Here is a 14,948-nt window from a genome sequence, read left to right on the forward strand (position 1 = left end):
CCTCCAAAGATGCCTTACTATTTAACAGGATAAAGTTCAAGTAGATCAGCTTGCATCTCAAGGGTCTTGCTATTGTTATACAAAACTTTTTTCCTAATCCTAACTTTCACTCCTCGGTCACCCATTGTCTGCACGTATCCAGCCCTTCTACTCTCTGTCCCCAAATATCTTACTTTTTATCATCTTTTTGCTACTCCTCTCTCTCCAGCCCTCACCTCGAATGCCTTCCTCATGCCTTCCTGCCATGGACAGTACCACTCTGTCTTTCAAAACCCTACCTCCTTCATGCAGCCTCCCTTTTCCATGCCAGATCATAGTATCTTCTTCTAGACAACCTGATAACCACTCTTCTACCATTTAACCATTGTGTGGTTTTCTGATTTTAAGCCTGCTTTGTCCCTCTTTGGAAGAGCAAATAAGGTACCTACAAGCTAGGATAATGGACAATGGCTTCTGTAACATGCACAGTGTTTCAGACGACTAATCTATTGATGAAAAATTCTTGATAACTGAAGCACTCGTCTCAGGATGTATCACAAGTCTTTAGGCAGACATCTTATTATTCAGCTACCAGCAGACCGGGGTGCTTTTCCTAGGTACAAGACTGAATTTAATGAGAAGTAAATAATCCGTTATCAGTGTGTCTATGTTGTGAAATCACTAACTTTGCCTATGTAATGAAAAAAAACTTGCTACTTTCTCATTGATAGAAGTACAGTTATAGTTACTTTTTATCTCTTCCATGAAGCCAAAGTAATACTTTTTTTAACTGTGTAACTAGCCCTTTAAGATAGGTGCATCCTTTTCACCGTTTTTACCCTTGCCCTTATCATTGTGGGGCTCCTTCACGCTTTTCAGCTTCCAGGCTTTGCCCCTCGTCAAAGCACATAAATACGAGTCTCCAACCTTAATAATAAAAGACATCTCGAGGGAGAGAGGCTCAGTACTTTACGAAAAGAAGTGACCGTATCACACACAACGAGCTGCAGGGCATGGAGAATCCATCACCTAACCTTTCCCAGCCTCTATCCATCTGTGCCCCACTGCTGGATTTCCAAGCTTGACAGTGAATGCTTTCCAATGGGAAACTGTAGCGGGATTTTTTTTCCCATCCTTTGGTCCCTATTGTATGTTCAGCTGCACTGAAGCTAGCTGCTAATCAAAGCCAGAGTCTCTCCTACACAAACAAACAGGGCATTGTGGCCTCCCCTGGGGCTGGAACACAGCAATCCAGCAAACAATTTGGTCAGGTGATAGCAGCCCGGAGGAACAGACAGCGCATCACCCAGACACCCTCCAGTCCCCTCTCCTCCCACGCCCGTCCTCAGGACAGGCCAACTGAACACCAGGGCAGGCAAGCCAATGCTTGAGAAAGCAGTGGCAAATTAATAATATACAATCCAGGAGATCCAGTCTGACAACAGGATTCTTTGTCCAAAAAGAGTGGATTCTCTTGACCCTGGTGAGGTAGAAATAAAATACATAGCATGAAAACATATTCCTGGATACAAGAAAGGTCAGATACTCACTGAGCCCTTGTCATAGAACAGCGGGTGTAGGTGGAAGAGCATAATGTTTAGGAGCTTTGTGGTTAGATATAGTTGATCTATAATCTCCATTCTACTTCTTAAACTTCCTCAATGGCCCACTGGTTAAGATTCCGAGCGTCTGAAGCAGAGGGTGTGGGTTCAATCCTTTGTCAAGGAACTAAGATCTCACATGCCACGTGATACAGTCAAAAAACAAACAAACAAACGATGTTCTCAGTTCTACCTCTCACTAGCTTGTGACCTTGAACAAGTTACTTAACCATTCAGGGACTCAGTTAGTAATGATGGCGAATTGTGCTCAGAACAGAAAAAGGAAAAGTGCTAAGAAAAGAAAGCAAGATCTCCAGCTTCTAGAAATAGCTGGTGATAGGGGATGAAGACTCCTCCCTGGCCCTGGCATTTCCTAGGATCAGAGCCTCAGAGCCTCAGATGCAATGGAAGGTCCTGAACTTGACTTACTGCCATTGTCCCCAGAGCACACCAAGGGAAACTCGGGATGCCCAAGGCCAGCATGAAGCCTGGATACAGCTGTCTTCATACCACAACAGGTGTGGGACTCTGAGTGCCTGCACAATGATTATGAAAACATCCCTAAGTATGAAAGATGGAGTAGAAAAGCTAGAGAGGTCAAAGAAAGTGATTGCTCATGTCACAATTTTTGGTCAAGGCAGCCAGTTAATATTAAATGTCACCAGGGTCGGTGAAGGGAGTGCAGGAGAGCAAGGAAAGTGAGTAGAAACTATGTGAAAGAAAGTGAAGTCGTGTCCGACTCTTGTGACCCCATGGACTGTAGCCTACCAGGTTCCTCTGTCCATGGGATTTTCCAGGTAAGAGTACTGGAGTGGGTTGCCATTTCCTTCTCCAAGGAATCCTCCTGACCCAGGGATCGAACCTGGGTCTCCCACATTGCAGGCAGACACTTTACTGTCTGAGCCACCAGGGAAGCTCCCAACTTCCCTGTGTGAAAGGTTGTCTTAATTCTATGTAACGATAAACATGAATTGAGTACCTACTACTCAATTTACCATTTGCTATTTGGGTAGTGGAAGAATTGATGCTTTTGAACTGTAGTGCTGGAGAAGATTCTTGAGAGTCCCTTGGACTGCAAGGAGATCCAACCGGTCCATTCTAAAGGAGATCAGTCCTGGGTGTTCACTGGAAGGACTGATGCTAAAGCTGAAACTCCAATACTTTGGCCACCTCATGTGAAGAGTTGACTCGTTGGAAAAGACTCTGATGCTGAGAGGGATTGAGGGCAGGAGGAGAAGGGGACGACAGAGGATGAGATGGCTGGATGGCATCACTAATTCGATGGACGTGAGTCTGAGTGAACTCTGGGAGTTGGTGATGGACAGGGAGGCCTGGCGTGCTGCAATTCATGGAGTCGCAAAGAGTCGGACACGACTGAGTGACTGAACTGAACTAAACTGACTGAAAGTGAAAGAACTAGAAGCAACTGTCCAGAGGTACAGGATAGAACAAAGAGGTCCGGCAAGAAGACGCAGGACCACTGAAACTTAGAACCAACACAGTGACTTCCTTTAAATACCAAGGGTAGACAACCCAAAATGATTTAATAATTGAAGCACCTTCATATAGAGACCGACAAATGGAAATAAAATCAGCTAGATGCCATCTCGAGGAATCTATAAGATCTGTAGATTTACTTCAGGAAACACCACTCAGTATTTTCATGTCTTATCTTTTCTAGTATGTATCTTAAGTGCTCCTCAATTGCACATGGCGCTCCTCGTTGGGTATTTCCACATCCTTATTTCAGTAAAAGTCAAATTAGTTCGATAAGCCACAGTACCGTAGTTTCTCAATTTTCACCTTCTGGGGGAATTTTTTTTACTTGCTCCTTAAGGCTTTCCTAACTGTCCTGCACTCAACCCTTACATTTCTCACCTCTTAAAATTCAGAAGTTCCTAGCCTCCTATCAGGAACTGAGATCTCACTGCAGCATTATGAGTCATAGTAAATACAAATATACAGTAGATACAAATACTTTAGGCTGATCTTCCTCACCGAAGAAACATTAAAATCACCTTAAGGAGAGTGGTCACACCTTCCTGTGTTCTGTACTTATTTTCAATAGTTGCTCAAGTTCCAATACATGATAATAAATCTGGCCATACCTTGACATGGACTTGGAAATTAGGTAAGGAAGTGGTCAAATTGAGATGAGAAGAAGACAGGAAACAATACGTAGTTTTTTAAATACAAATGCCCAAGTCTCAACTTTTTTTTTTTTTTCTGATTTCAACAAAGATACTTAACATTACATATTAGAGCTGGTAAGTAGACATCAAGAGTAGAAAACTAATCCAGGAAGCTAACTGGGCCAGAAGGGATGCTATTGTGCCCATGAAAGGGAGCCTCTGGGTCTGTTCCTTGATCTCCTTTCATCATCCCCCTATAAGAGTGGGGAAGATATGAATGGAAACAATGGGTAGAGGGTATAAGCCTTATGGACAAGTTGACTCCAGCAACCAGCTTGTCTAGCTCACAGCCCAGCATCCAAGATTGCTCATGTCCTATTTAAGGCAGGAGCTCTTCACTTGAACAACTGATACTGTTTTGTCTGCAAATACTTCCTCTGAGAGAAATAAGGAGGGGACAGGCTTGCTCCTGTCCTAGAATGACTTTGTGGCATTATTATACCAAGAGACATGCAGCGCTTAGGAGATTTAGAAAGCAAACAAGACAAATCCACTGGGGAGAAATCTCCTAACGAACCCCACCAGGGTCAACTGAGCCCAAAGGACCCAAAGAGAGTTCAGGCAGAGTGGAGGAAAGGGTTGGTGGGAACCCCAATACTGGCATAGGCAATAAAAACATTTAACTTTCACCCCTTCCTAGTGTTCTCTGTGAGATCTGAAGCTCCTCTGCCCAAGCATCAGGCTTCTATCAGATTTTTGGATGTTTTCCCTAAGGTCTCAGTTCAAGTCCACTTCTACTTCTTTTGCAGTCTTGGTTCTGCTGCCTTTGAAGTTAAATGCTCTCATTTGAACCTCTTGCAAGAGAAATCACTGGATGAGATATTAGAAACCCATAGTTATCTTGCCTTTAGGAAATATGGATTGAGTTAGAGAGAAGTTGGTAGAAATCCACCTCTACCTGCTTATTCCTGCTAAATTGTTTTTGATCTGTTTCTCCAATCCGAGTTCATTTATGACAGCCTTGAAGTACACGTTCCAATCCCCCGATACCATATATCAGAGGGCAAACTCAGTGATCCCTAACCATCAGACCCAAACGGCTGTTTTCAAAGGCTAGAAATTATTTCAGGCTCAAGTTGGTGGGAATCCCAATACTGGCACAAACAATACAAGCATTTAACTTTTGCCCCCTTCTCTACAAACAAGAGTGTGGTTGACAAACCCAAGTGTGATCTGACTCACTTTAAACTAGAGCCAATCTGTACACTAGTCATTCCAAATAATAACAGAGCAAATAAATACTCCCCAAAGAGTGCCAAGCCCCGGGGGACATGCCTCAGAGAGGTCAGCTGCCTCTGCAAGCTTACCATCTTCAGTGTATCAGGCCCACTCATCTTAGCCCAGAGCAGCTCAGAAGCTCCTCAGGCTCCTGGGACCTGCTAAGGAGTTGAGATTGAACCTGGGTGGGATCAGGCAGGTGTGGCTTCCCTGGGGAGACATTTACCCCTGGATAGTATCTGAAGGGTCCTCAAGGTTAAGAATGAAAGATAATGTTTACTCAGCTCAACCTTTAACTGGCACACACTAAGGTCCACAGGATTATTTGTTCCCATCTAAATATCCATCTTTGCTGGGAGAAAGATTTTTTGTTTGCTTCATTGGATGATGGTTGTTTGTTAGCATTCTTCTATTTCCAACTTTTTAATGAGAGTCCATGATATTAATTTACTAAGCTTTTTATGATTCAGATTTATTGATGTCAGGCTAAATAAACTGAATTTCTGTCTTAAATTGGACCACTTAGTAGAAACAAATGTGCATGGTAATGTGTGTAAAACTATAAAAATATAGCATATTTTGATTACAATGTTGACCTAAAAAGCAGGACTATTATTTGCACAACTATTTTCAAAACTTAAATCAGGAAAACTATAAAAGTGTATCAGAGTGTTAATAGTGATGCCTATTTTGAGCATAATTATAAGTCATTTTTTTCCTTCTTCATAACTTTAAAGATCTGAAAATCCTGTAGCTTGGACACATTATTCCAGAATGAGAAAAAATAATGTGTTTCTTCAGGTGTATATTTGTGTTTTCCTAATAGCAAACATAGTAATAAAAAAACACATTATGTTTCACATCATTAAAATTAATCAATCTTTTTACAAGTTTGAATTGCATTGAGCTGAATTTAAGGTTCTGAATTTTGCCAGAGGCCTTGAATTGAATAGTTAAACATATACTGTAATTAAAAGAGGATGGGAAGAAAGGCTTTATGTTATTGTTTCAAAATGTAAGTACCTCCACCAGTTAAAATAGCTTAATAAACTTTCTGCTTTCTTTCACGTAGCAGCTTCAAACTTTCTCGTTTAATCATCTTGGACCATAGCTCATATTTAAAGAAATACATTGTACACAGAAGGCAACATTTTTTATAGAAAAAATTTTTTTGAAGAACTAAATTGGCCCTCGCATAAGATTCTCCAAAGCAGCAGGATATTTTTTTTTAAGCCAAAGATCCAACTCCTGGCTTAACATGGACACTGTTAAGTGTCCATCTGGTCAGTTGGCAGATGCCCAGTGGAAGCCTTCTGATGTTCTAATGCTCAGAAACAAAGGCCACTATACACTAAAACTTTTGAGATGACTCTCTGCTGTCGAGAGCAATAATCCCTCACCCAGGTTAGAAGACGCCGTATTATTCTCAAATGAGGAAGGCCATTACGGAAACATTATTTTAAAGTTTTATATGGTCTCCATTCATTTTATCCTGAGTGAAGAAGAGTTTCTCTGTTAGCTAAAATTGGGACTGAGACATGTTCCTTACTGATTAAATCTGGACTCTGAGACAAAAATCTTTGGCTCCTTTCCTGGGCAGCCCAGTGTCTCCTGGGAAGCCACACAGATGGATGCTCCCTGCTCTACTTCCCTTATGATATGGAAGGGGACCTCCAAGAGAGAAACGATGTTCAAACCTTCAAGAAGAGAATACTGTAGGATGCAGAAAGCCTGTTACATTACATCCTTCTCATACTATGAATGGAATTTCCTAGACACTTCTTCGCCGGCTTCTAAGGTAAATGAAAATGGCAGTATTTGGCTCACTTACACCCTCTCAGGGAAAAGCTCCAGCAGAGTACCTGTAAGAAGCCCGAGATCACACCTGACAAGGGGCCTTGTATTCCTAAGGGGCTTCAGTCAAGTCAACGGCAATTCGGATGGTGACTGTCAATTTCCTCTGCACATGATCCAACATTATAAATATTATTCGGACGTGAAGATACAGGCGTGATCAGCTTTTGCACTAGAAGGACGTGTTACTGCCAGTGACCCTCAGTGTGTGTGCTAAGCTATGGACATCATGATTAGAGAGTTCTGACTCCTCTCCTAGTCTTCCAAGGTTATGGAACTAAACACTATTGGCTGGTCACTCAACATGAGGTCCCCAGGCCAGCAGCTGCTATCACCAGGGAGTCTGTTGGAAAGGCAGCCTCTGAGAGTCAGCCAGAGGCCTACTGGACCAGAGTCTGCATTTTAACAAGATCTCTAGGTGACTGATATGCATATGAAAATGTGAGGAGCACATCTATAGTATAAACAAAGTGCTGCTAATCCACCATAAAAACCTAAATTTACTGAGAATAACTGATGGGAATTTTTGGTATGCATCTTGTACAACTCTGAGGAAGCACTCTAACATAATATTCAGTAAAACAATTCATAGCCATTTTAGTTTAACCTTTTTTAGAGTTGTCTATTCTCTTCTTTCTTTCACTCTGACTCAAATTTCCTTTTCTTCACACCTGCCTGTCACACATCTCGCCTCCTACTCACTTCATCTGATCAAACTTACCTTCTGACGTCTTAGGCAGTCTCTAGGTCCTGAGAAAATGATCATGATGAGCAGCAGAATTGAGGAAAGAAACAGACAGAACTGGCCCTATTGATTTTATTAATAGAAGTTCATATTTCGAATAACAGTTTACAGTTTATAAACGTTGCATGGACACAACTGACCTTTACCAGCAGCCCATGAGGAAGGCAAAGCATATACCACCACCATCATCGTCATTGCCATCTTACAGCTAGAAAACCTAAGGTTCCAGGACCTACAGGACATACTCTACACCAGGTGGAACTGCAATGAGATAAATGCAGGCTCGCGATTCAAACCTGGACTCCTTCCTCCGAGCTGGCAGCTCCACGAAGGCAGCAGGGCCAGGGAGGACATGGCTGTGGGTATCACAATGCCAGCAATGAAGTGCCTGCACCTTGGATAAGAAGTGCCCAGTGTGCAAAATGCTCTCCTGCACACTACAGGCGGGCTTCCCAAGTGGTGCAATGGTAAAGAATCAGCATACAAATGCAAGAGATGCAAGAGACTCGGGTTTGATCCCTGGGTTGGGAAGATCCCCTGGAGTAGGAAACAGCAACCTGCTCCAGTATCCTTGCCTGGAAAATTCCATGGACAGAGGAGCCTGGTGGGTTACAGTCCATGGGGTTGCAAAGACTTGGACACAGCTGAGCACACAGACACTAAAGGAAAGGCCAAGGTCAACAGCCTGATTTGGGGACCTCACGTGTCGGATTCCCTGGGGCCTGGAGCATGATCACATGTCCCATGTGTTTCTTTTCAGAAGGGGTTTTGGATCTGCATTTAGAATAATTTGAGAGTATAGAAGGCAAGAGCATTGCAAGAAGCAGAAAGTCTCACCTTTGTGAGACACAGACTAGGTTTCTGTTTGTCTGTTTGTGTCTCATGCCAGCTGGACATGAGAAATAAAAGCAGTGGACGAGGGGAGTGTGGGAAGAGCAAGGGTAGGCTTTCATGGGGAGGGATGCACCCCCAAAATCAGCATTTCCATTATCTCTTCAAATACTCTGTAGCAGTCAGAATCTGGGTTCAGTCCTTCACATTCATTTTCTAGATTAATATTCATGTCAGTCCTAGGAGATAAGTATCATTGCCTCATCTTAGGAATAAGGAAATTGAAGCAAGAAAGATCACAATATTTGCTAATGCTCACACAGCTATTAAGAAGTGTAGCTGTGGTTTACCTTCAGTTCTTTCATCTTAGAGCTCAAATAATGGAGCATTACAGTTGATGTTTCTAACACATCACCGGCATTCAGGTGGCCTGTCACACGTCCGGGTTCTTTGACTCCACCTCTCAAATCAGAATCTCTGGAGATGGGCCCCAGGCATCTGGATGCTAAAACGTGACTCTAGTCATTCTGATAAACACTGAGGATCGGAAATCAGTACCCTGGGCGATCTGGCCATTCACTGCATAGACACTGGAGATTAGGTTTGATGTGAGACGCAACTGTGAGAGAAAATTAACTAGCCAAAGGAAGAGACGGCATTATATTATAGAGGAGGAAAAATATCCAAACTAGGAATTTTAAGATCTTATAAGAACTCCAAGATTCTTGTATGGGGTCATCTTAACCTCTTTAAACTTGTATCCTTATCAACTAAAAAAAAAGTCTTGCTCAGCCTACCTAGGTAGAATTGTTATGAAAATATGATGAGAAAATACATGTTACTAGTTCTGAAAAGCAAAAGCCTATAGGCACACTGAAGTTATGATGAAAATAATGTTCCAAGTGTTCAGTCTTAAGGCTTCGAATAACAGTTTGTTAAAGAGGAGTAAGGTTTCTGTCTCCATTATGGAAGTGAGTCAGAGCCATGCAAGGTCAAAGGCCTTAAAATGAACAAGGTGCAGTGTGATAAGGAAGACACTCCATAGAATTGGCAGATCTATACGTTTGCAATAATGGAGGTGAGGGGAAGAGAGGAGAGCTTCTTCTAGAGGTTCAAGGATGAGAATGGGGTACTTGGTTTTAAACAGGAAATTGGTACCAGGTGATGTTTATAGGGATTGAGTACGGAAGACAGGCAGGGTCATTGGAGCATGAGGAAGAGCAGAGAGAATGGTATTCAGAGTCATTAGCTTACTTTTTCACTCATTCATCAGACATTTATCAGGCATTTCAATGGTCCCACTCTAGATATTCTAGGGTTCTAGGGATGAATGAGTGTCCCTGCCTTCAAGGGGTGAATGGGCTGGGTGGAGCGGAGCTGGTGGTAAAAGTGAGTAATCCTCAGAGGTAAATGATGTGCTTTTCCAATGGTAACACTGCTGGGAAAGGAGGAACTGAAGTCTTGGGCAGGGTGACGGAGGGGCTGAGAAGACAAGAGGAGGGAGAATTAGAGCGCCACCTAGAGGGAGGGTTTGCCTGGGAAAACCCACTCTTGGAGGCTTTAATTTTAGACTGATTCAGTTTCACCCAAATTCCACACTGAAGTTTGAGGACTTGCTGTCTCTCTCTCAGCTTTTCCTCCCACTTCTTCCACTTTTTATACCAAGATATCAGATGACTGTCCTTCAGTCAAATATGTGCCTTAAAATGATGTTTTTGGTTCTCATTCAGCACAATTCTTAGACTTAAGAGCCCAAGTGTCAGTTACTATTGACTTACTTCATTCAATATTAATATATAACAATAGATTTTTTAACTAACTATGAACTTTAAGAATCTTAAGAATTCTGGTTTTAGGAAACTCATTATGATGATGTTTTTATTCGAATGTCACTTTATCTAAATCTACTACAAAGAAATGACTCCAAAATAAAGCGGTGTAGAAGAAATTTAATTATTTCTCAAAATACCTTGAGCATGCCATTCACTGTATTCCCTGCCTACTTAAAAGAAATAGGAATTTGTGGTGAATGTGATCTACATAATCAAATCAGCAATGTTACCATAATTATAATGCCCTCTGATAACATTACATTATAGTTAGCCTTCTAAACCACAGAAGTCTTAACTTGTCATTTACCAAATACTAAAATAGGGAGGAACAAAGGGCTTGCTATGTTTGACAATCTAGAAAGGTCGTATGACACCTGGAAAACTATGCCACATAAAAGATTGGCAAGAAGTGCATGGAAACATGGCCCAGTGGATGGAAACTCGAAATGGACATAAACATCAAGCATGGAGAACAGCTTTCCAACACAAGGCTGTGGCCCAAATTCCACTCAAGTCAATTGACTCAATGGGAAAAAGCAGGTCCAGCTCATAGAGAGAAGCTCCATATCTGAATATTATTTTACCCCATGTGTGACATGGAACTGAGTCAAGAGGAAACACTAGCTCTCTGATTATTCATTAGAACTGCAGCCAAAAGAGACAACATCACTCACCCTTAGAGAGGCTCCACTCAGCATCCAGCTAAGGGAACAAGGGCAGTTGGAGATGTCTGACTCACCAGAGGCTTAAAGGTGAGCATCTCTTCACACAGGACTGACCTGCACTCAGCTTGCCCCTTGATCACCCTGGGTGGTCTTGGTTTGGGCATTACCTTAGGAGGGAGTCAAGGACAGTTCCCCTTTTTACTATGTCACCATATTAAAAAGTGTATTTGGAGAACTGGAATTCATAATCAGAATTCGGACTACTGGCCCTGAATCCGCGATTAACTCATATACCATTTTGAACAAGCCAACCAAACTCAGTCTCCTGAGAAAATTTTGAATAGTAATAAAATACCACATGGCAAATAAGAATATGATCAGAATTCACATGAGAATGTCATTTAAATGTGAAAGCAAGAGTATCTTCAAAAGGAAAAAAATATTTAAACTCAAAATATTTAATTTCTAAGATTGACTTTATTGATAAAAGCAATTAAAATATTTAAGGATCTTATTTCTCTCAAGTTATTTCCAGTGATCAGGTTCTGTGAAAATCCAAACCAGGCCACAAGGTTTTCTAGAGTAAAAACATCAAAAATGTTCATTTAAAAATGTGGGTTCTGTGACACATTGCTATATGTGAAGATTAAGGTATACGTGGAAATTTTCAATAAATTGGTAAATGTATTATTCCCAATATCATGAAAAGAAGTCTAGAAATCCACAGAATTGTGTTATAAATATAATATACTCTAAATATTTTTAAATGTTACTATTCTCATTCTATATAAGACCCCATTGAAAAGTCAGATAATAAAAAGTCACATATTAACTGAGTTTCTTTTCTTTCACAGCTCTAGCTTTGAAAATACAATACACTTGTACCGAAATGCAAACAGCAGGAACACAGCAGCTAAGGCATTAAGTATGGCTTCAGGTGGGTGTTCTTTATAGAGGCTTTTCACTACATGAGAAAAAAATGTCCTAAAAGAGGCCTGGGAAGAGGAGGAGAACAACTTCTATCGATTTAAAGTACAATTAGAGAATTCAAAGCACCAAAGTTTCTTAAAGCACAAAATAATAGGGTTTTTTTTAATGAAATAATTGTTTAAAAGCCATCCTCTAATTTAAATGAGAAAGTACAAATATTGCTCCTCTGAAATAACTCATATCCCAAAGGAAGGAAAAAAGAAAATATCCACTCTAATTGCCTTTGAATTTAACTGGACTATAAATTTTCTTAATGATTTGGTCTTTAGAATGCCTAATTTATTTAAAAATAAAACCATAAAGAAGATGGAAAAATAGAAGCTTTATTTTCTATGCTGAGAGACACCTCTTTTGTCTCCCTCCAATTACCTTCCAATATTTCAAATACCAGTTTATCCCCAGATGCTCAAGAGGCTAAAATGGGCTTTACTGTTTCATCAACTCCACATTTGCCTGAAATCATGAAATTGCTTCATTATGTTTTTAGTTTAAAAGCTTTCTTGATAGTTCCTGGACCTCCTCCCAGGCCCTTTCCTCCAACACATACACACACACACACACACACACACACACACACCCCCCCCACCTCTCTCAAGCTGTTAAAGCAAAATGCCTAAATAACCCTCAAGATGATAGATGCCAAATGCCAAAAAGACCAGAATTTAATTTTTCTCAAATTGTTCCTTCTCCCCAATCATTGCCACCCCTCCCCCCATATGCCACTCCTAGTTTTTCAGTGTATCCCCCAAACTTATAAAGCAGCTGTTAACAGAGGGAAGGGTAAGTTAACAAAAGTATAAGTAAACTCAGTGTAGTGTTATGTTAAAGAAAAAAGGGTGCTTGCATGTGTGTGTGTGTGAGTTGAAGAGAAAGGAAGTTTTGTTTTATGTATTAAGTAGGGAAGGGATGGAGTAGAATACATTCGTCCCTTTTAAAATATTTTAACTTATTAGACGCATCAACTCAAAAACTAGGAATCTAGCCAATTAGCAATCAATATACCCCAGCTTTATGTGGGGGAAATAAAAAGTTCAAGTGTCTCGGTACAGGGCAATTATTAAAATTATTCAATTAGAAGTGGGATGCAAGGTGTGTCTTTTAAACTTTGGACAGAACCATTTCTAGAACCATTCCTGGGCTGGCAGGCAGGACAAGGAGTGCCCAGATGCTCTGTGAGGGATGCGCAATGTAGCTGGCACTGGGAGGAACAAGCTCCCACTTGGTACCTAGAAATGCCAACAGAAACGCATCAGCTGGCAAGCCCTGGGGCCATCCGGGAAGCTGAGGAAAGATGGGAAAATGAGCCTGCTTGCTCAGGCTGCCTTACTTTCTCTCTCTTCTCTACCCAGCCACACCTACTAGCTCAGGTTCTACAAAGGGCAAAGCCCCCGCACGTTCGCCATCCAGCTGGAAGCCGGGAACCCAGTCCACATGCACATCCCATAACATTACAAAAGCTTACACTCTTCCCAGGGGTCCCTGACTATCTGACCTGACTCCCCCTAAGTAAGCCTCTGGAGAGCTTCAGTGGTGAAAGCAGCCCCACGAGCAGAGACACTAGCAGCCTCTCTCCCACTCTTACCAGTTATTACGCGCTGGCGCCCAGAAAGGTGTCGATCCGAGACACCTTTGAAGGAATCGCGCATTCGCTTCGACTTACTTGGAGTCGCAAACTAGCGGTGCGCGCTCAGGCTGCCTTTGTTGATCCGGGAGAGGTTTTTCTGCGCTGAGTCCAGGTACCCAAGTCGCTGGTGCTCGCGGCGGCCGCTGCTCTCCGCCCCCGCACGCCCGGTGACTCCCTGCTCTCTTTCTTCTACTCTCTCCACTTCGTCTTTTCCTCTGCTCTGTGGCTCCCTTGGCGGGATTTTTGGACTGGAAGGCGGGGAACCCGATCCTGCCTCGGACTGGCGCACGCCCTGCCGGGGAGGGGACGGAAGGGAAATGGAGAATGGGAGGGATGCGAGGAGCGGGCAGGGTGAAGACGCGGCTGGGGAGGAGGGAGCGCGCCGTTCCCTCGCGCGCTGATTGGGAAGCTTCTTCTTAAATGCGAGGTTCTCCCGGGGGCCGTCTCGGCCCCCACCCCCTGCGCCAGCACGCGGATTTGAACCCAGAGGCGGGGAGAATGAAAGACTTGTTTCGTTTTTAGCAGGGACCAATGCGGTATCCCTTTGCCAAACTTTGCGCAGGACCTCTTCTGCAGTGGGTGCGTACCCCAGTTTGCCAAGTAGCAGACCTGAAATGGACAGTCGAGGGTATCTTAGGTTACAATTTGGGCCCCAGGCGATTTTTGTGGTTGCTATTGAGGGTGAAAAACCACAGTCTTCAGAACCAAGCCCTTGTTTGTCCCCACCCCACCCCCAACGCCCTTCCCCCTCTCGCCCAAACCTCTGCACAGCATCAATCACTCCAGCGGTCAGTCCCGTCCCACCTGCGCGTCACTAAATGTGCGAAGGACTTTTTGGCGCTTGTCACAAAGAGTGACAGATGTCTGAAAGTTCCCAATTAAATGCCACTTTCCTTTAGGGGGCTTTCTTTTTCTGGCTTCCTTGGTGCATTTAGTGACCTACTTAATGACATTCTTTGACACTCAAGAATTTAGGGGCTTAATCCACGTGGCTCCAACTCCGAGGTTTTCTTTCTGGAATTTCCATTTTCTTCGGATGAGGACAGAAGTTAAGGTAATATACCTAGGATTATTTGAGTAACACATAAATGAGTATTTGTGATACAGATGGGAGGAAGTGTTGCGTGAAATTATTAAGTATAAAGCAAATGCACCCAAGCACGGTCAAAAAGGAGATTGTCCTCTGCTCACCGGTTCTTTTCTGTTCTTTCTCTTGCTTCTTTTACTTTCTTTCCACTTATTGTTTGCAGACCCCAAACGTAGTTGCAAAATATACTTCCCTTCCGTTTCCCATAGTTCTGAAGTAACTTCCTTTCAAATCAATTTAAGAGATAGCTACTAAGTGACTTATATAACTCTTAAAATTTACGTGAATCAACCTAAACCCCAAAAACCATTGTTTTGTGGGAAGTAGCTC

The 14,948-nt window shown here is 42.4% G+C and overlaps 1 protein-coding gene across 2 annotated transcripts in view; it reads right to left on the minus strand.

Moving 5' to 3' along the window:
- The window catches only part of PTN (pleiotrophin), a 103,525-nt gene extending 89,621 nt beyond the window's left edge, over positions 1-13,904 (minus strand). The window contains exon 1 of one of the 2 annotated variants that reach the window (XM_055591018.1): positions 13,568-13,904. The gene's annotated coding sequence lies outside the window, so the exon portion shown is untranslated. The remainder of the gene's footprint in view (positions 1-13,567) is intronic. The other variant, XM_055591017.1, reaches the window with a different exon arrangement.
- Between the last annotated feature and the right edge of the window lie 1,044 nt (positions 13,905-14,948).

The sequence above is a fragment of the Bubalus kerabau genome, chromosome 8 (assembly GCF_029407905.1).
Source record: "Bubalus kerabau isolate K-KA32 ecotype Philippines breed swamp buffalo chromosome 8, PCC_UOA_SB_1v2, whole genome shotgun sequence".
NCBI lineage: Eukaryota > Metazoa > Chordata > Mammalia > Artiodactyla > Bovidae > Bubalus > Bubalus kerabau.